The sequence below is a fragment of the Diceros bicornis genome, chromosome 20 (assembly GCF_020826845.1).
Source record: "Diceros bicornis minor isolate mBicDic1 chromosome 20, mDicBic1.mat.cur, whole genome shotgun sequence".
Taxonomy (NCBI): Eukaryota; Metazoa; Chordata; class Mammalia; order Perissodactyla; family Rhinocerotidae; genus Diceros; species Diceros bicornis.
Window position 1 is genome coordinate 22,733,565 of NC_080759.1, and position 23,187 is coordinate 22,756,751.

Consider the following 23,187-nt stretch of genomic DNA (forward strand, 5'->3'; position numbering starts at 1 on the left):
TCCCTGGACCCTAGAAAGAGAGTCTAGTGATGGAGGAAGCACAGAAAAGGTTTGGTAATCAGATGGACCTGGGTTTAAATCTTGATTTTATTATCTACTCAGTATATTAACTGGGGTATAATATCTATTTTTTCAGCTTTATCATCTTTACTTGTAAAATGGGAATAATAAGATTCAATATACAAGATTGTTGTAAGGATGAAATGAGATGATATGAATCAAGTACTGAGCACAATGCCTGGCACATTTAATGCTCAATAAATGGTAGATGCTACTACATTCATGAGAAAAATATAAACCTTTGGCATCTTGCCATTATGAAAACCAAGTCTGGACTTTAAAATTAGCCAGCATTTCAGGCTAGCGGAACATATGCAAATCACATGCAGATGTGGCCTTCACCCTGAGGAAAATCCCAAAAGACAGCTGTTTCCTGTCATCAAGAAGAAAATGTCACAGAGATTGGGGAAGCAATGGTCTGTGTAAGATTTGAGATATTGCTTTATCTTACTGATTCTTAGTTTCCTCATCTATAAAATTAATATTTTAGATTAAGTGAATTCTAAGTAGTTTCAATTCCATATTTCTGAAGTGCCAGGGACACATTTTAACCATATTACAATTTTACTAAGGGCTAAGGCCATTAAACATCTATGTGCAGCTCAGAACAGTTATATAGTTGTGTGTATGCGTGTGTGTGTGTGTGTGTGTGTGTGGTATCCATGGAGCATATAAAAAGATCCATAAAATTCAAGAATATTTATTTTTGGTTCTGATGTTGTCCAAAAATTTTAATCATGATCACCACAGGGATTTTAATAAATGCTTAATCTTGACTCCACCCATATTTATGATAGCTTGACTTTGCCTCTTTCCTCAACAGTCTTGTATAAATCTGCTATACTTTTTTATGTGTATAAGTAATTCAGGTGGTTAGTATAATGTGTGTTTGTGCGTGTGTGTGTGTGTGTATGCTAAAGATAGATCCTTTGACTTCAAGAGTTGACCCTGATTTTTGGGAGACCATAAAAGGCCCTGCCTGTTCCAAATTTATCTCCTACTAATCCAGCATGGATTCTTCTTTTCATGCCTTATAGTGAGTGCTCTTAGAAGTATTATCTAACCTTATGTCTTCAGCTACCACATATATATTATTAACTCCCCAAACAACATGTCTAGTCCTCTGGAGAAAGCCCTAGTCCAAACACATGTATTTCAAATGAAACCAATGTATTCAGCCAACTACTGGTAAAGCAAAAGGATTGATTTCTTTTCTTCATTTATTCTGAGTGCAATTTGCTTCCTCATTGTTATGAGTGGTTTCTTTCATTGGAAATGGCATCCTCACTTCTACAGTACCTTTGTGTTTTGGCAGATGGCTAGTAGAAAACCATGGTGGTATGTGAAGTAATGTGAGTCGGCATTAGTGTTTTTGCAATGAATTATAGGTCAGGCTAGATATTGTTAGGGAATGAAAGAGTAATACAATAAGCAAGATATGCACATAAGAATGTATTTCTAATTAGAAAAGTTGGAAAGTACCTGGATTATTATTGCTGGCTGACAATTTTGTCTAACATTTAATAGTTTAAAAAACACCCTTATTATTAGACTCTTGGTTATGCTGTATATATATTTTTGAGACTGGACCATATGTACAAACAAGTTTGACTATTCTGATCAAATTGCCTGAAAAAATTGGTTTAAAAAACTCATCAAGTAAGTTAAATAATTAACTTTATTATCTTTCTACTAACTTGATATTCCTTTTTACTAAAGAATAAATCAAAACAGTTAAACTGGTTTGTGTACAAAAAACCATCAACTTATTTGTGTGTATAGTCCCCATTTTTCTGAAGCTGAACTCCAATTTCTCTCACAGTTCAATGTCAGCATTCCTCCCAGGTTTACATATAGTTCTCCTGGAAGACTCATTTCTTAGTGGATCTCGGCTTCTGTTACTAGCAGCTTCAATGATCAGAAATTTATCAGGGAAATATAGGGAAAGTGGCAGGGAAGAGAAAACCAAACTTTAGAACAAGAGCTGTAAGGAAAGGAATGGATATTATGGAGCTAGGAAGAGAGGGCATGAGCAAGTCTAGGTGGGAGTCAGTGTGGAGGAGAATTTGAGAGCAGGCGGTGGGAGTTAGGCTGAGTCACAGGTAAGGATGCTACAGGTATTTAAGACTAAAAGCTTGGACCAGCAGAATCAGAGTGATGGGGATAGATAAACTGATGATCAAAAACAGGAGACTGTAGCTGAGTAAGAGGAACAAGAGAATAGGTGAAAACCAGAGGTCAAGACCAGGTCACAGTTAGAAAAATTACCAGGAGAGCAGCAGCAGACACATGCACAAGAGATAAGAGATAGGAGGGCTTTAAAACCAAGGCACAGTCTATTCAGCAGGAAATCTTGCTGAAGCAGGAAACAGGTGATGTAATTTACAGAGCAAGAGCATCCTAAGGCCTTGAGGGTTAAGATCAATGCCATCCTCAACAAGTCATCATCCTAACAGATCCCAAGAGTAGGAGAAGGGGGGGCAGAAGGTACCCGTGAGATGCTCAAGTTAAATCAGTCATTTTTAAGGCATGTATTGACTTTGTAGTTATATTTTCCAAAGAAAAATTTGTCATGGGTGGCTTGGCATTATGATATAGAATCTGACTATAGAAGAAAAATATATATTAGGACTATCTCAGAATATCCAGGCCAATTAGTTCCTGTAGTTACTCTAGACTGGAAAAAAGAATGAGAAGAGTGATTTTCCATAGTGTAAGGAATTATCATATAAATATAAGCCTCAGTCTCCCACAAAAGGGATTGATGTGATTCGTGGCTCCAACAGCAACACAAAAAATATTAACACATCTTATATTAGACCAAGACTTAGATGCTTGGATAGGCCATCATGGCCATAAAAAAAACAAAGATTTTATTAGTCTAGCAATACTTTATATTTTATTTTATAGAAAATATCTATCATTGAGTACTCAATGGATCATAGAGTACTAAAATAAAAACTGTAAGATTCCACAATTCAAAAAACATGGAAGAGTGATAGTAAAATTATTTTTGATCCCTAAAAAGGTAGATTAGTCTGAGGCAAAATAATATACCTTAGCTCTGCTGAAGGAGCAAAGTAACTCGTGAGGCCCCTTTTGAAAAGGGACACTTTATTTCAAGCTCTCTTTAAGTTAGTAAAGCAAGATGGTTTTCTGGAGTTTGATCTGCAGTCAATAATGTACTGAGATTCTTACAAATGTAAACACATGTACATGTCCATTGTGCTTCAGGGGAGTTTTACTAGCCATGTTTGGGGTCAGAGAGCGGTAAGAAAATCTAGAAAGATGAGTGTTATCAGAAACAAGATGTAGGACTGTCTAATTTTTTCTTTGTGATCTTAATTATTTGAGGATAACTTTTAAAAACTCTTATTTCTAAAAATTTCCATTCAAAAATCAAGTCACTGAATATACTTAAAACCTCCTCTGGTGACTTGGACCGGTAGCATATATTTCCCCTCTAAAACATATACTGAGATATATACTTACATAGATCGTTTTTATAGACTCTTAAGAAGTAATAAGAAAATGGCTTTCAAAGCATAGTATTTCTTTGGATCTATAGAGGCAGAAGTCTGGTGAATCTAGCAAAATTTCTAGGTTTAATAGAGAGAAGGCCTGCTAGTAGTTGCACAGGTTACTGGAAAACGCCTTGCATATTTTATCATTTACCCAAATATGGAAGCAACTAGAGTTGTGCCTGTCCCTTTTTTTGAGGGAGCCGACCAGGATGTCTCGCATTCACCAAGACAGCCTGCACAGAACAGCACATGAGTAGAGGGATTCCTTAGCAATTTCTAACGCAGTGCTTCTCAAGGTGGGATGCAAGGGCCACCTGTCCTGAATCACCCTAGACTCTAGTTAAAAATGTGGATCCCTGGGCCTTGTTCTCAGATAATGAAATAGCATCCCTGGTGAGGGATCAGGGAATCAGAAAGCCTAACCAGTTCCCCAGGTGATTCTAATGCACTCTACATCAGAGAGCTCCTGTTAGTGGCTCTTTTTTTTATGTGTGTGAGGAAGATCAGCCCTGAGCTAACATCCATGCTAATCCTCCTCTTTTTGCTGAGGAAGACCGGCTCTGAGCTAACATCTATTGCCAATCCTCCTCCTTTTTTTCCCCCAAAGCCCCAGTAAGTAGTTGTATGTCATAGTTGCATGTCCTGCTAGTTGCTGTATGTGGGAGGCGGCCTCAGCATGGCCGGAGAAGCGGTGCTTCTGTGTGCGCCTGGGATCCGAACCCGGGCCGCCAGTAGCGGAGCGCACGCACTTAACCGCTAAGCCACGGGCCCGCCCTGTTAGTGGCTCTTTTGTTCACCCTTTTGACGAATACAAAGGCATTGTATTGCTGACCTTGACTATCGTGATCTGGGGGAAGGAGCAGACTTTTCCTGAGACTCCTTATGAGTCTGGATGAACCTGAGCCAGGAACGATTGCAGCCAACCAGTGAACTGAAGCCAACAAACTAGAAGGTTTACACTCCTTCCAGTGTAATCTGAGATGCTCTCTCTGATGGAGTTTTGCAGTTTTAAATTGAAGATTATTTTGCTGTTTTGAGACTTCATAGTTTTCCTCTGACGGGGTTCAGGGCAGGCCGCCCCAAGATGTGCCACTCTGGTGTGTGGATTATTTCAAGTTGAAGACAATAAAGGCTCAGAAGACTCAGAAAGAAACTTTGACCTCCCCCGCAATAACTGCCTAAAAGAATTTAAGATAGAAGGCTTGTCCCCAAGACAAGCCATCACCACAGGTAACTCTGGATATGGGTAGACTGGGAGGGTCCTTGCTAAGCTCATTCTTATCAAAGCTCTGAAAACCAAGTAAAAGTAGAAGTGATCCTTTCTAAGAGATATTTACATTTATAAGGGAAATCTCCATTTGTAAAGGTATCTCCCTCTGTGTACCAGGAAGAAGGGGAGATGACCTTATCCCTAGAAATTCTTATCATTGTGGAAGGCAAGGAGTTAAATCTGCATATTAACCTTATTCTTGTTTACTGTGCTTTTCTGGTAATCTCCCATGTCTGACTCCTCCCACCCCCAACATCCTCCTTTGTCTTTACCTGAACATAGTATTTAAGATGAGAACCTCTGCCATTTTGTTCAGTTACCCAGTTATTCCTGGGTCTCTCCCATGTATACATGTCATAAAGCTTTGTTTGATTGTCTCCTGTTATTCTGTCTCATGGCAATTTAATTTGTAGCCCAGCCAGAAAGGACCCAGAGTAGGTAGAGGATAATTTTCCTCCCCTTTACCTCCTTATAGTGTTTCCCATCTGACTGTAAGGAAAATACTTAATGGTGCTTTATTTAATATTTTATTTATTTTTTATTTCTGTGTTTTTTCCCCTTTTATTCAGTATCTCTTTGCAATTTTGCCATTCATTTGTTCAATTGAGGAATAAGCATATTCAATTTTTATTTTTTTGCCTATGATAATTGTTTCTTACGTTTTAGTATACTTTCCTCTCTCCCTTGCTTTCTGTGATACTTTTGAGATATTATTATTATTTTTTTAATGTAAACTGTAAGTAAATGTATTGATCAGTAATCTTTCTCTCAATGAAACATCTGTTTTCAAATCTTCCTTTGGGGTAATTGTTTCTTTCCTCCTTTACAGCTGGTTTTCTGCCCACTGATTAGGGAGAGACCCAGAGCTTTGTTTCTGCTTCCTTTCATATGGGCAGATAAGATAATGAGGAGGGACATCACTGTGCCAGATGCGCTCTGGCTCTGGCTTCCGATTCTGCAAATGTTGGGTTTTCTCACACTTTCTCTCCCTTCTCACACATGACCTCACAAAAGCAGAACTTCATGGGGCTTGTGGCTCTCTCCAGGGAGGAAAAAAATCTCCTCTCTGTCTCTCTTCCTCCTCTTCCTTCTCCTTTTTATTTTTTAAATTATTTTTAATGTTTATATTAAAGAAAATAATTTTATTGTATTTCTCCAGAATTTTCTATGACTTAAGGAGATCAGAGAGAAGTGGGAGTAGAGGTTAGAAAGGAATTCTGGGCCACTGGTTTTCAAAACACTTGGTATCACATACTCTGTAAAAGTAGTTAATTTTACAGTCTGAACTCTACTCACTACTATGAAAGGCATTTCTTTGGGGGAAATATAGCATTAAATTCTGAATATAATAATTGCATTTACCCTTATTGGGTATAGACAACTACCTGATCAGTGATAAAAAGAGGTAAATATGTATAGAACGAATCATTAAAATTAACAAAGAATTCTCAAACTTCATTGTATCCAATAGTTTCAAGTTTCCCCCTACTGTTTTTCTTACAAGTAGATCTAGTTTCCATCCTTTTTTACCCCTGATCATCTCATTCCCTCTAAAAGTTCCTGGAGTATGGTTGTTTAAGTCTACATGGTGATAATGTTGTATTCAGAAAGAACTATCTTGAACGGTTGTGCGGTGTGCTGACAAAATCTGTTTTCTAGAAAGTGGATTCAGATTTGCTTCCCCATCACTGAATGATAGGAGGTCTGCAAAGTTTGGTAGTTCTGGGTTAGATGATCCAATTTCTGTGTTTTTCCTTTTCCTTTTTGTTCAGTACCTTTTCATAATAGTGATAAATTTGCTATTTTCCAGTTCAATTGAGGAATAAGTATCTTTAATTTTTTGCCTTCAATGTTTGTTGCTTTTGTTTTAGTACTCCCTCCCTTACCACACACACATACACACACACACACACCCCATTCAGGAATTTGAACTGCTTTAGGATTCAGATATTCATTTCTTTCATCCAATTCTATCATTTTTTTGGATACCTTCAACCAGCAATGGGCAAGCCAAATATTTAAAAAATGCAGCCAGGAAAGTAAGACAAAAAACCTTTTACTTGTTTTTTCTCCACTTTGGACTTCCTAGCGGATATAGCAGACAGTAGGAATCGTTTAGGGGAATACATGCTAAACGTGATAATATTCATATCACATTGCTTCTATTCTGCTTTTAATTAGCAGGCATTGATTGCCATGTGCTGAACTTCTGCTAGGTTTCACCCTTTCTGCAGGAAGCTTCTTTGGTTTGTGCTTTTAATCTTAATTCTACCTGACCTGATCTCAACCCATCTTAACAGAAACATTCTTTCTTTTAGAGAAGGCAAAAAGGAAGTTTAGCTGGCGCTGGTGGAGGTCTGATTGAAACACTGCTGTTAAATCTTTATGGTTAAAAAGAGGCAGGAGTGGTTTTAGCACACAGAACTTTCATATGATGCCATTTTATTTTTCTCACAAATCCAAGTAAGTTGCCATTGCCATTGATAAGTAATAGGTAAGACTTAATTAGGCAACATATTCCATAGTATATTTCAGAAATATTGTCATAATAGTTACACTGCATCAAGTTAACTCCTAAAAGTGTATTCTATTTGTTTCAGCAATATTTTTTTTATTTTGACTATCAAGAGTTTTCTACAAGTAGGTATCTCTAGAGGCTTTTAAAAATTCATAATGCACAACTCTTGAAGAGTGGATACTGGATGCTATAGGACACCTGGAATGCTGAATAAATGCTAAACACAAAGTTTTATGATCAAATACAGAAGTCACACAATGGAATAGCTATTCTACACTTTAACTAGCCCAAAGTTTATACTTGGTATGCATTTTGAAAGCTTTGCTTCTGGTTGAGCACACTATGTTCTTGTTTTAACAATTATTCCAGAAGTCTGACTTATTTATATTAAATCCAGTCTTAACCTCTTTAGTTGCTACCTCATTAAGAAAGCATTTGGAATTATATAAGTGCTGATAAATTTCAAATTGTGTAATTTAAGGAGAAACTACAGCCGAGTTGTACCTTAAACAGAAATGGGCTCTGTTTGCATTCACAGGCAGTTTATAAGAAGCAGGAAATAGTCCACGTTTATCAGCTCACCTAGGTTTCATCCTGTGGTAAATGCAAGGTGAGTAACAACTGTCACAGATAAACATGATTAGTACTAAAATGTTAGCGCCGGGTATCAAAGCGCATGTGCACACACTCACTGTTAGACAAGTGAATGAAACTGTAAGTTAATGGATCAGGTTGAAGCACATGAAATTGCCATTTTGTGGTCAGAGGCAGTGGAGTATTGGCAACTTCATGTGACGCAACCTTAATCTTTCAGAACCAAAAATGACCTTGGAAGTAATTTCATCTAAGGTTTCTTCACCTGGGTTAATATGGGTTGACTTCAAGGAAACCAGAAGCCCTAATCTATCTAGTCATTCAATTGATAGTTTTGGGGAGCCTATGATGTGCCAAGAGCTGTTATGGTAACTGGGATATAGATGTGAAAAAGGCTAAGTCCCTTGCCCTCATGGATGTTACATTTCAGTGGCAAAGCCTGGCAATTAATGTATAATATGATGTCACTATTGAATTGAGTGCAGAGATATATGTCTTATGTATATGTATGCATTTTTCTGGAGGGAGAGTTCACTGAATTCATGAGAGTGGTTTATGATCACTAAGCGATTAGGAACCAGTGACCTATTACACCCTGCTCATTTGATAGATGGAGAAACCAAAGCACAGACACTGAGTGATTTGCTCATCGCCGTGTAGTTCATTAATGGCTGACTTAGGATCAGCACCCAGGCATTCCATGGTGTCACTATCAGATACTATCACGCATTGTAGGGGAGATGATCTATGAGTTTTCATTTCTTTCCTGTATTTATTCTTCTTTTCATTGTACCTGCCTGCCGTTTTGACTCGACAAATTTATGCTAAGAGTTGAGAATCTGGTCACACAGACCACAATCCTAATTTCAGCGGTACAGAGTTTTAGCTTTGTGACTTCAGAAAATTGCTAAAACCCTTAGAGGCCAATTGCCACATTTGTAGAATGAGTGAGTATGATGAGAGTAAGTCATAACTGGCAAGTTATTGAGAACATTAAATGAAATCATTTATACACACATACACACGTGCACCCCCTCTACCTACATTACTTGGTATAATGCCTTTTACCCGATAAGCACATCTGCTATTATTATTATTACTCTGTTTAAGATTTTATAAAATCTGTTCTTTAGTGCCATGTCCCCAGGCTCTAAAAAATCAGTCCTTCTGTCTTCACCAAACTATGATTTGATTGGTGGTGACTGGGCTTTTACTAAATTCAGAGTTGATGCATGAGGCAGTAGTGATGAACTACTACGGAGGACAGAGAATGTACTGGAGCTTGGCTGCCTGGGTTCAAATCCTGCTCCACTACTTACTTCATATGTAACCTTGTGCCAGTTACAAAGATTTTTCTATGCCTCAGTTTCCTCATAACATAGAACTGTGGTAATAAACTACCTACATCATAGAGTTGTTATGAGGATTAAATGAGTTAATATGTGTTACAACAATCCTGTGAGGTGGAGATTATTATGCTTGCTTTAAATAATCCGGCTCAGACAATTCAACAGATTTGTTGAAAGTCACACCGCTGTGTGCGGCAGAGCCATTATTTGAACTCAGAGTTGGTGCTGCTTCAATGTTTCCTCAATGTCATTTAAAAAAATAGATAAATGGGAGAGGGCCTGGTGTGCCCTCTCTCCTCAGCATGGTCTTCTATAAGTCTTTGTCCTCCTTGAGAGGAGTAAGAGAAGCTGCCCAGAGTGCCCTCTCTTCGTTGGCATTCAGCCAACCCTTTGTTGACTCGACAAACACCCTGAGGGCTTAAATACATAAGTCTAGTGGTCTCCTTTGTCTTCCTATTTGAGACTGCCTCAAACCATGGTTCCACCAGATTATAAACTCCTTGAGAGCAGCTTATGTGTCTTTGTTACTACTAGCAGTGTCTTTATTACTACTACTAGCGTTTTACACAATGCCAGGCACATCGTAGATTCTCAAGAAATTATATGCCTATTTCAGATGATTTTCTCATTCTTTCTTCCTTGTGCTTTTATGTGTCATCTGAATTTTGTATAAGCATGTAGTAGTTTTCTAATAAAAAAAAAATTCAGCGATCTTCCCTGTAAAAAAACAACATGTGGATTGATTTACTGGTGACTCGCCATATCTGTCCCTTTGAAATCCATCTTTTGTCTTTGGCAAGCTGGGGTATGTGGCTGTCCCTGCCCAAAGGGATCCTGATTGATCTTCTCTGGTGGCAACAGGGCTCGGCCCCCTCCTTCCTGTGGGATAAAGGAGAGGCTTGGAAGAGCGGTCAGATAGGAAGGCCCTGGAGGCTGGCTCTGTTTTCCCACAGTCCTTTCTTCAGTCTCTGACTCAGAGTGAAGCTGGCTCTGTTTTCTGGTCTCTCTCCTCTCCACACCTAGTGTGCCAGAGTTATTTTCCAAACAAAGAACAGGCCATGTAAAGTCTGTGAACCAAGCTTTATTGATATGGAAGAGAGACAAGCGAAAAGGAAACCAGACCTTCTCCAGCATTCTGTGAAAAAATATTTTTTAGAGAAAGCTAGTTCTTTTATGACAGAAGGTAGACAATGAGGGAGGGGGCCAAATTCCTAGTGATATTTACCTTCTTACTCCATTCTCTTCAGGAACGTTGTCTACTTCAGGATCATTTTTTTATTTGTTCTAAGAATTATTCTGTGTGTGTGTGTGTGTGTGTGAAAGCAAGAGATATATAATTTTCTTTTTTATTGTTACAACTACAGAAAGATTTGAAATCTTTGCCTATTTCATTTTCACAAAATTAAACCTGAAGCAAATCATACATTTTATAAATAGTGTTAATTGATATTGCTGTAGCGCAGGGCAAAACTTGGGTAGCATTTTCCACAAAATAATGATGATTGATTTGGCAAAGATGGAAAATATTGGATAAGAAACATTTAGCCTCTTTTCAGAATCAGGGCACCCTTCTAAGACTGAAATGGTGCATTGGGAAGGTATCAAAGGGTGAGCAACAGCACAAGTGAGCAGGCAGCAAAAACGTCGATGGCAAAGAAACCTCCAAGAACTTCAAAATATAGTCTTCCCTTGTTATCTGCGGGGGATTGGTTCCAGAACCCCCCTGTGAATGTCAAAATCTGGGGATGTTCAAGACCCTTGGTGGGCCCTCCATATTCATGGGTTCCCCATCTGCAGATACAGAGGGGCAACTGTGTACACTCAGACATAAACTTAGAATGCAAGTTATCTATATTGTTGAAGAAAATGGATATATGTATATTTTCTATTATGTAGGTCTTTTTGTATTTCAAAGAAGAGACACTTTCAGATTTCTTGAGGTCTATTCACCTGAAGTGTCCATTGAAGTGTCTCTAAATGGGACATTGAAGTGTCCATTGAAGTGTCCCTAAATGGCAGAGAAGTAAGAATGGATATCTTCAATCTGTCGGGAAGTTGAGTTTGGGAGCATACTCTCAAGCAGTGTATAGGATTTGAGAATTATTTTGTGTCTCCTGTTTTATTTTAGAAAATCATACAAACTTTTAAAAAATCTTAAAACAGATGTTCTAGGAAGATGCATCAGACTTACTATTTGTCAACATGTACCTCTATGCATTTCTGTTTATTTTTGTTTAAGAAGCATAGCCTTAGATGATGGAGGGGTCTTTTTTTTAAGGATAAACAGGGACAAAAGAACAACAAAGACTTATTTGTGGGTTCTAGATTTACCCTGGGTCTCTAGGTTGTAGAGTCCCTAGTCATTTGACATGGAAATTTTTCAAAAAAGAAATATCTTTTAGTCACTCTGTTAAGGAGGGGCTGTGTGCACTTTAAATAACTTATGGAGTTTTTATGCACTGAATATCTAACTACTAGTATTTAACATATAATATTTGCATCATTTTGTATAACATCTGACAGTAGAACTTACAAAAATACCAGTATGTTTGAATTATCTTCTGAAATAATCTGAATTACCATAATCTGAATTGGTATGTCAAAGAATGACACAAGAGTAGTAGGTTTTGTAACTAGAAGGGACCAACATTCCCATAAGAGCAGACTGTAAGACCAGAAAAGAGAAACCAGAAAGGATCTTGTCACATTAGGATCTTTATCACATTAAGGAGGCATGAAGAAGGCCTAGGAAGAAGCATAAGGCACATCTTGGATAAAACCCCCACCAATTTAAGGGGCCAAGTTATACATACCTATGTTTGATTTTAAGACATACATTAAAAATACAATCCAGGGCCCAGCCCTGTGACCGAGTGGTTAAAGTTCTGCGCGTTCCGCTTTGGCGGCCCTGGTCCCCGATTTTGTATCCCAGACATGGACCTACTCCACTTACCAGCCATGCTGTGGAGGTGTTCCACATATAAAGTAGACGAAGATTGGCACAGATGTGAGCTTAGGGCTAATCTTCCTCAAGCAAAAAAAAAGACGAAGATTGGCAACAGATGTTAGCTCAGGGCAACTCTTCCTCAGGGGAAAAAAACCCAAGAATCCATACCAGGAAAGTCGTGGAATTATCAGTTTGAATGCTAGGAGGGACTTCAAGCAACCATGATGTTCCATCATCATACACATCATCTCCATATTATAGTTGGACAACTGAGGTGAAGAGAGTCGCCCAAGGTCATGTGACTGACAGGTGGTAAAATAGAGATTATCACCCAGGTTTCTTGCATCCTAGTGCAGAATTCTTCCAGGTTACACTTTGTTGCTTTCTCAGGAGTCAAATAGGTCAATGTCTTCTGAGTGGCAAGCATCTTGTTTTTAAAAAAATATACAACTTTAAAAGTAAGTAAAGTAGGCAATTTGAGTAATGGAGACAGCATCGTTACAACCAATACGCTTATCAACGCTTACTTAGCTATCTCAGGCTTTACTTTGGAGAGGCCAGTGTCTTAAGTGAATGAATCATCCAGGTCCTAATTTAATGAACATGCTATAGTCCTGGGGAATGTTCTTATATGGAATTTCTTTCAGCAGTTTAATTTTAAACAGCTGGAACTCATTTGTTAAGCTGTAGTCTATTCCACTTTTTGAAAAGAACGATATGTGTTTTTTTCCCCCACACAGAAGTGGAACTTTCCGGAAAGTCTGAATACATCCCCCTACTTGAACTTACAGGATAGCAGCTGCTTGGGGTCTCTTCTGGGCAGCTTGGGCCTTTTGTCCTCCACCTGTGTCTAGTTATTGGCGTTATGCTATGGTAAGCACTGATTGAAGGCTGAGGGACTGGCTGCCTTCCAGGATCCCATTGTGTATGCCCTTCCTTTTATTTAATGTTCTGTTTCTGTAATTACTGATCTTGTTGAATCTGATCAAGAACCCAGGTGTGCCACCTCTTGCAAGTCTGTTATCGTGAAGGTTCAAGAATCCACAAGCCAGTTGGAACAGAGGAGCAGAAGAAGAAGGAAAGAATATTTATTGCCTTGACTTCAAAATATGGTGAAAGAACTTTGCAAAATCCTGAAAGTTAGAAGATTGCAGCAACTCCTGGACAGTTCCATCACAGTTTGTTTTACATAACACCTCATGCTGTATGGAGATGGAGCCCTATTTATCAGAGATGAGAAGTAGAACATGGCCCACCCTGACTCCCCACCTTGCTCTTTTCGGACCACATCTGACAGATGAAACAACAGGAAGTTTTGCTGGAAGCTGTTGATGGCTGGGGTTAAACAGTAAGCAGTGGTTGGTTTAGAAATGTCATAATACCAAGCACTGGCCTTGCCTCCCCTGCAGTGTGGTAGGTTCTAGGGTAAAAACAGGACAAGTATATATCAAAAGCAAGCCACTGGGTTTGGGTTTTTCTCTTGCTCTATTCTCTAAAAAGTGTCCTTTGTCTGATATGGTGCACTGTGCTCTGGCTCATACTGTCCAGGTACACAACTAAACCCTTCTGCAGATAAAGGGAATGACGAAAAATGATGTAATTATGGTTTAATACAAGCAAGGTGTCACTAATAAAATTCTAGGCACAGGTTAAAGTACAAATGCATCCTTGTCAGGTGCTCTCTGCTGTTTTAGGACCCTGACTTTTAGGGCTTAGGTTTATCCGGATGGAACCACCAGTACTGAGTCATTCATTCATCAGTTCAACAAATCTTTATTGAATGCTCTGCACTATGCCAGTGCTCAGGAGTGTGAGAAGTAGTCCTGAGAGTCATAGCTCCTGATGGTATGGGTCTTGTAGAGAAGCTATTGCTTTTAACCATAACCACTATTACCTTAACCTTAAGCTGCCATAAGAGAATTAAGCAGTACAGAAAATGATTCGAGTGACTATTTTCTCAATTATTTCAAGGATGGAAGTAGTTGGTACAATTCGAGATTCATAGGAGATAAGTTAATTCATTATATACAATGGATGCCTTAGGCCAGTAGGGCTTAATTGAGCCTGGTTGATAAGGGTTTCTCAAAAGAAATAAGGTCCGATCTTCTTAGAGCCCCCTAGACAACCTTGATTAAAACTAGTATGAGGAGACAAAATTACTAATAATAAGAGATTTACAAGATCCTTCCTCCCCCCTACACCGCTGGCCTTGAAGAGGGAAAGGACAAATTAAAGTGGGTAGATTCTCCTAAGAAAAACAACACCTAGTGTTGAGCAGGTTGGGTGAGTAGTATTTCACAGAGGAAGGCATTGTTCAGAGGTGATTGGTAATCAGGTAATAAGATATATTGAATTTGTCTGGGCAGGAAGAATGTGAAGCAGCTGAGAATTACTGAGGACTAAAGAAAGGTGAGGACCAGAGAGTTAATAAGAACTGCTATGAATGTACAAGGCACTAGAATCTCTTTAAATGTTTCTGAAAGATGCAAATAAAGATTGGAATTCCCATTTTGCTCATGCTTGAGTAAAGACAATCCCTGTGTTGGCCTGGACCACATGGGTTTTGGTTTTGGTAGGGTTATACTCCTGTGAGCTCAGGAGCATCTGCTCACTGGTTTGCTTGGGTACTGGCCTTTATTGTAACGGGTTCCCTGCCTCTTGTATTTCAGACCCTCCATCCTGGATCACCTCTTTCTCTCTCCTTCCTGTTCCCTCAGTGTATTAGTCAGGGTTCTTCAGAGAAACAGAGCCAATAGGAGCCATATGTGTATATGTATATATCTCCTATTGGCTCTGTTTAAACATTTAACACATTTTATATGTATATATGCATTATGCATATAATTTACATATATATATACAAGAAGTTCTTATATATGTGTATATATACACATACATATATAGAGTTATAGATATAGATAAAGATCTATTGTAAGCAACTCGTGGTTCACATGATTATGGAGGCTAAGTCCAGACCAGATCCAAGAGAGCCAATAATGTAGATCCAGTCCCAGTCTGAAGGCCTGAGAAGCAGAAGAGCTACTGTTGTAAGTTCCAGTCTGAGTCTGAATCCGAGGGCAGGAGAAGACTGGTGTCTCAACTCAAAGACAGTGAGGCAGAGAGGGAGCAAATTCTCCCTTACTCCTTTATGTTCTATTCAGGCCTCCAGTGGATTGGATGAGACCCACCCACATTGAGGAGGGCCATCTGCTTTACTCAGTCTACCAATTCAAATGTTAATCTGATCCAGAAACACCCTCACAGAGACACCTAGAATACCATTTAACCAAAATCTGGGCACCTCTTGGACCAGTCAAGTTGACAAATAAAATTAAGCATCACACTCAACCAATTCTTTAAATGGCTCTATTGCCTACGCTTGTATTTTTCCTTCCGCCTCTCCATTTCATTTCCTTCTGATAAACCACCTTTCTGCCCCAAACATACAGGTATATAAGATAGACACTTTGCTCACACTTCTATCCTGAAAAAGCACTAAGTTGAAAACTTCTCCTTCTCCTTTTGTAATATTCAGGTATTCATAGTATGCAGGTTGATGATGAGCTCCATTGACTTACATTAAAGTTTAAAAGTTTTCAGGCTGCATATTTGTATTGTTACACAGGCTCCACCCTCGTCTCTCACTCCTGCATGTCACCAGCCTCTTTCTCTCTAGTTTAACTCCTCAATGTATAGTGATTTTGGTTGGGGCAAGAGAACAGGAGAAGAAACATGTGTCTGTATGGACTGACATTGCATAGGATTAAAATATTTGACTTTTTCAGTCAGCTACATCTTGTCTCCATCAGTACACTTTTGGGTCTGGGACCCTCAGAATCGTGACTTGTTCTATGAATGAAAGAGAAAATATTTCAAATCCATGTTTTACTTTTCCAGCTCAGGTGAAAAAGGACTAATAGCTTAATTTTTCTTTACATTCATCTCTGGATTTTCCCTAGTTCATCTGCCTAAACTTAATGGATCTGTTTGCAAGAGAAAATATGGGAAAAGAAGAAAATCGATCATTTCCAAATAAGTTCTCAAATACTTATTAATTGTCCAGTGGGTCTAGGGCTTTGTCACTGAGTGCAAAAAATGTCAGATGGAGAAGTGGAGAGTTGTTATTGAGTATTCAGAGAGGTTTAAGTTATTATTCTTTATTTAAAATATCCCACTTTATTCTTATATCTCATTAAAACAGGGTCAACTATTTATTGGAAGTGGTCACTACATTATTATCAAAACTCTTGAAGAACCCTGCTCAACTAAGCATCAAATGTAATATGCTTCAATGTATTAGAGGAACTTTATGACAGGAAATACTTGAAAAAGATGAACATCTAACATCTCAGATCCTTTGATTCCTGTGTTAAATTAAGACACACTTTTGTTGTTCAAAATAAGTGAAAACAATCTTACCAATGTATGTTCCAGATATTTTGGTGTGTGTTTTAACTGAACATAAGAGTAAACACACTCATTAGGAAATTAAGCACTTTATCTGAGGTTTTTAAATAAATTTATTCAAAAGTAGACCCCTTAACTTTATCAATTTCAATCAAATTTCCATCATTCCAAAGGGGATGATGAAGCCTGGTGAGGGTTATTTGCTCCGTGTGGATGTCCTCATGTCCTTGCTGCTTCTCTCTCAATAGCCCCTCATGTCCGATGTATAGGATCCTCTACCACGCTCTTCTTTTCTACCAGGAGTGGTCAGCGTGTGCTGAACATTCATCTGTCTGAGATATTCAGGTTCCTCAGATCTCTGATAAAATTATACTGTGAGGAGCCTCCTATCGTATGCATGAGAACAAAATTCCAGATTTTCGATTCAATTTAGAGCAATCATAAAGTGAGAAGGGCCTTGTGTTGACTTGCCTGGGCATCAGGCAACCTGTATTTATTTCTGGTATTAACCAGCTGGGTGACTATTGAAAGTTAGTTTCCCCAGAAAGAAGGTTTAGTGGGGAGTAGAGTCAGGATCAGTAGGAATAAATTAAGTGGGATAGGGCAGAGGAAGCAGTGGACTGCAATGAGGGCTCAGCAAGGGCCTCAGTCAATCCCACGGGGCACTCTGGAGCTGGGATAACTCTGAAGAGTAGTTCTGACTTGGGTAATGGGGAGACCAGTTGTTCGTACTCCTGCATGAACCCTTGTTGAATATGTGCTGCCCTTGAGAAGGGGCAATCACCCTGGGCAAGGTGGGTGTCTTCTGTTAAGGGCACACTCTGGAGAGGGACTCAGCAGTTTGCAGTTTGAGAAACGAGAAATGAGCACTTCAGTCTTCAAGAGTAATCTATGTGGTTCACCATGGTGAACCACATGGTGGTGAACTACCTCTTGAGCTGCTCAGATAGACCTGGTTCACATAAATTCTGAGAACACTTCTTTTGGGATTCTGGTTAATGCCTCTGCCATTGCAGCTGATCGTGAGGCCCCAACTGATACTCGCCTTTTCCCCCCTCTACTATTCATTCTAGATTCTTCTCATCCTCGGCTTGCATTTCTGCTGGTCTAGGTGGATTAACTGGTAGGGTGGCCCAGACCCTCATCCCTGAAAGGTCTGAACCCCAGGTCAGCATGCTCTTTTCAGGCCATTGCTGATGCACTTGTCCATTTGTCATCAGAATTGCACAAGGGAGTACTAAGAGATGTCCAGGTGAATCGGCTGGGTGATAAACACATTCTTTCGTGCACTCACTGTGTAATAGCAGCTCTTGATGATTGGGATTAAATACCCCTGCAGGATGATGACCTCTTTTCTTGCTTGCTGGTGTCTTGGAACCTGGAGTACGAAGTGACTAGGGCGCAGCTGTAGCTTAAATTTTGATGAAGCTTTTCCTTCAGAGCCCAGATTTGAGGGGACAAGAAGTACAAATTCTCCAAACAAATTACTGGGAGTGATAGTAAGAGAGTGGGGCCACACCTATTGTGATTTTAAATCACTTCTACTGTGATTGCGACTGTTTGGCATTTCTATTGCTATGTCTGCAAAAATGGAGCCCTTGGTGTGGATGATCAATCTCTAACATTCTTTCTATTGCTGATAATCTATGATTGACCATATGATCTAAGATCATTCATATTTCAGAAACTTTCAACATATATGCAAGTCAACATCAAAAGGCTGAAAAATTTACTGGTTGTGGTGAATAGCCCTTTGGAAATAAAGCCCATTTTGAGGACTTGGATAATTATGACCACACTAAGATAATAAAAGACTACGATAAGATAAATGCCAATGATGTGATTTCTTATATCCCTTCAGGTATACCCTGAAAGACTAAACAGGCTACCATTGTTAGAATTATTATAGTTCTGGACTTCAACCTGATTTTTCATTGTCTTGTTGATGTTAATTTTGTTAATTTTTAATTGGGTCACATTATTTCTTTGGGTATCAGTCTCCCCGTTTATGAAACAAGAAGTCACAGTCAAATATCTATCCATTCCTTCCCAAATCAAAGATTATATGTTTCTATGATTCTATTTTTTACTTAAGTGATATTGTAACTTAGTATTTTGAAGTCCAACATGCCTTAAATTACCATTAAATACTATTATTGGTGCTTATGCTTTTCAAAGTAGGTAATAGAAACACGAGGTTTACAATGGAACTTAATATATTAATTAAAAACTTAAACCAGCATAAGAATAAAACTCAGAAACACAAAATTGACCCTCTTGTTGAACAGAATTTGTTAAATTAGTAAATTACAAATATTACAGGATTATTATTCACTCCTTCCCAGCAGAAAAGGTATCCACCCTTGATTTAAAACAATGTAACTATTCTCATAGTTCTCAGCACTGTGTACCATATACACAAGTGAAACAAAGCTGATTATTTTAAAATACTCTTTTGGTATGAATTCCTTTGATCTTTCGAAGTACAGATTTTACTTTGAAGTTTACAATGTTCAGGCCATCAGTTGCGAAGCACAAAGGAGGCTATTATATAACATCTATGAGAAAACATTATTTCCTACCCTGTATCAGTTGCCATGTTTTTAGCTATGTCTGTGGTCAATTAGCAATACCTAGAATCCTTTTCAATAAGAGATTTGAATGTACTAATATAAAGTAGAACAATGTAAGTTTTAAGGCATGTATGTATTAAATATACATATTCATTTACATATATATAAATATACATACACATGTATATTTTTCTTTTATTTAATCACACTTTCCTGCATTTACATGTGGCAATGGAGGGAGCTTGGGCTAGGATTTGGAGGACCTTGATTATATTCAGACTCTGTTACCTATTAGCTATGTGACCTTGGGTAATTTTTTTTAACACCTCCCCGTCTCAAATATGCCCTTTCTAAAATAAGGGGGCTGATAGTGCTTCTTAATCTCTATTTTGGTTATGAGTCCCTTTATGAGTCTGATGAAATCTATAGATGCTATCACTAGAAAAATTCATGACTATGTATTCACACTAAATTTCTGTGCCTTTGAGGAAAGTCATTGACTTCTCGAAGTACATTTATGGACTTGAGGGTAAGAATAACCAGACAGAACAAGTTTTGAACTTTACATTTCTATATAGTAGGATTCCCAAAATCACTTTAGGATCATGAATAATTATTAATAAGTTCTTTGTTCTAACTTACACCTTTCCTTTTAGTTCCTTCAGATGTAGCTCAAGTTTGTCTCCTCCTGACACCAAACCTCTAGCTTGGGCTTCTAAAGAGCAATCTTTAGCTGGAGCATAGTACACAGCCTACCAAAAGAAACTCATGTGTGAGTCCAGCACATCTCTGGACCATCTGAAGAAAACAGAGCATTGACTCAAGTTTACAAAGAAGCCAGGAAACCTGGCTTGATAGCAGCTCACACAAAACAGACTTGGGGATTTTATTTGACCACAACCGTGCTTCTGAGCCAACAATGTGACGTAGTTTCTAGAAATGTCTGTACAAGCCCACATAGCCTTTAAAGAAGTTGAAATTTTAAATCCCAAATGATTGAATTCCAGGGCACAGTACAGGTCATGTCACATTTACAGTTTTGGGTCATGTCATAGGGATCATAATTCAAAATGTCACTGTTGAAGTGAAAAACACTTAAAGGAGGCGGGCAGGATGAAGAAGGGTCTGGAAACATTGCCATATGAGGAATAGTCACAAGGACCAGGGATGTTTCATCAGAGGAAGAGAAATCTAGGTTGTCTTCAAATATCCCATGAGCATGATGTGGAAAGTGGAGCTATCTTACTCTGTGTAACCCTGGAGGTCAGAACTAAGCCAGTGGCTTGATTTAATTCAGTGTGAGGAAGCGCTTTCTAACCACACATACTGTGCATATATGAGACGCACCCCTTTGTAAAGGGCAAATACAAGAGATGAAGCAGAAGCTGCAGGACCACCTTTCCAGGGAGATTTCAGAAGGGATCCAGCATGGGGGTGAGAGTGAGAAGAGCAGTGGTTGGTGGAAAAAAGGCGTCAATGAAATCCAAGAGAAATTTCTTTTGTTTATGAGAGTCTATAACTCTAGACTATTTTTTGGGTGGGGGAGGTGGTTTGGAAGGGGTGGTTACTAGAAAGAGAGTCTAGTCTTTTCTGACACTATAAAGGACACCAGGGAAGAGGGCTCCTACTTGGTCACTGATCCCAGAATGTGGGTGTCAGTCTGGCAGTTGAGGTAAAGATGAGGAATAGGAGACTGTCACTCATTGTGATGATTGACAGATTACCTAGTCAAATACTTGCCCTACAAAATGAAAAGAGCTATTGTAAATATAGCCTGGCCAGATATTGCGATTGCATGAAGTGGAAATAAGCAGAAATAGTAACAATGCTGTCATACACACACTGTATATTTCATTTAATCTTCACAACGACCCTACGGGGAAGGCACTAATAACATCCTCATCCTCACTTCACGGAAAAAACAGAGGTTTAGATGAGTTAACACAGCAATCTGGAACTTGAACTCAACAGTCTGAATTCATGGGCCGTGCAGTCAACCATTATACCATATCACTCCCTCAAACAAATTTGTTTATGAGGGGTCCACAGTATTATTTACTCTTTCTCAGATTCATAGACCGTGTCACATGTCCACAATGATTTTCAGTATAAGATTATTTGTAAGAGTCATTGAACAAATATTGACTGAATACTCCTGTAGGCCAGGCACTAATCTAGCTGGGGAGGATACCGCAATGAAAAAAAAAGAGACATAGAAATCCATGTTCTGCTTACATTCTGGCAGAGACAAGCAGTTAGTAAACAAAAAGGATGTTTTATAGTCTGTTAGAAAGCAATAAATACTATAAAGGAAAATGAAATATAGCAAGAGAGGGGTCAGGAAATGCTAGGAGAGCAGCTTTAAATTGGGATGTGGGCAAACTCCCATTGACAGGTGATATCTGAGAGATGGCGGGCCCTCGTTTGATCCAGGTGGATTTGAATTTTCCACCAGCTTTGCATGGAAATGCTTGAGGACTGTTGGAGAAACCTAAGAGCAGTACAAGTTGCTCCTTTAACCTGTAGTACATGCTTAAATGGGCCGGAAAGCAATGGATTAAGTTGAATGTGAAAATAAAAATGCGAAGGGCAGTTTTGAGCCCTGGAATTGTTCATTGGTCATGAAGGCCAAGGCCCTTGGCTGCTGCATCCTTCCTGCTGAACTAAGTGTGGGAAAAGCAGGCCATCTGCTCCTGGCTAGTGTGGCAGGAGGAAGTGAACCTTTCAGACCAGTCAATCAGCGACTCCCAGGGAAACACCAGGGGTCTCTTGAGCAAATAGCATGCATTCTTGTGAAGTTTGTAGTGAACTTTACTGACAAGGAAGATCTGACAGGATGTCTCATGTTTTGCTAACTACCTCCATTAGTCATTTTTGCTGCTGGGTCAAGCAGAGGTTTGTGGGAAGCCTCTAAAGCTTTGAAGAGTCAAATGCTTATTTTGTTCCCTTTCGTTGTATATATGTGACTTTAGGTCAGAAAATTTATTTCTGGCTGATAAGTATATTTTCACTCTTAGGCTGCTGAAGAAAAGGCATAGGAACCATGGGACGGTAAGATCTATTGCCTAGATTGACAAACTCTGAGCTTCTTGAAGGCAGGAATTATGGCTTATTCATATCTGTACCAATCTAGAAGCTATAACCATGACCATGACTTGAATCTTGTAGGTAGGCAATAAATATCTGTTACAAATTGAATATATGGGATTCTTCTACATGGCTATCTTAGGAATAATGGACACAAAAGGGAGATATTAATCTTTTAGCGCAAACAACTACAACTTTTATTTTAAAGTAAGTAAGCAAATTTAATATGCTAGATTTTTCATTTAACTTGAGAGTAGAATAATAATAAATAACCAAATAGTAAGAAATAAAGTTTGTTTCTTGGTGTCTTTGATTCTTAGTATTCTTTTTCTCCTCTGAAAAAAAATTTCCTTTACAGAATATGCAAGAAGATTAGCAGAAAGTGCTTTTTAGGGAGGAAATTAACACCAGCAGAACCAAACCACAAAATGTACCATGGGCCTTTTAAAATAAATAAGCGATTTTGTTCAGGTCTCTCAGGAAGCAATTTTGCCTTCAGATTGTGCGGTTTTTCTTTTCTTAACATGCAAAAGCTGATAGATGTTGCTAAGGAAAACAAGAAATCTCACTTAACGTTTTGCTTTTTGAAACAGGAATATGAGAATGAAAGTAAAATTAAAGAGCAGACAATCGTCATGTTGTCTGCCCCGATTCTTCTGCAACTTCCTGTAATTTTTGTTTTTCCAAGCACTGAATGAAGATTTAAGTCTGATGCTCCAGAGAAGAATGTAGTGAGCCGCTCGAGCACAGGAGTGACACTGAAATACCCGGCTTACAATTCTCTGGGTGTATTTGGCATTTTAAGTAGAATCTGGCAGTAGTTCACCCATATCTGCGTCAAAAATGTCCATGTTCTGA

The 23,187-nt window shown here is 38.7% G+C and overlaps 1 long non-coding RNA gene across 2 annotated transcripts in view; it reads left to right on the plus strand.

Annotated features, from left to right (window-relative positions):
* LOC131419193 (uncharacterized) overlaps positions 1 to 23,187 on the plus strand; it is a 132,218-nt gene that overhangs the window by 57,949 nt on the left and 51,082 nt on the right. Inside the window, exon 3 of one of the 2 annotated variants that reach the window (XR_009223169.1) lies at positions 7,911 to 8,983. The exons of the other annotated variant lie outside the window; for it this stretch is intronic. This is a non-coding gene — a long non-coding RNA (uncharacterized LOC131419193). Of the gene's footprint in view, positions 1 to 7,910; positions 8,984 to 23,187 lie in introns of those variants that run through there. 2 annotated transcript variants of the gene reach the window in all.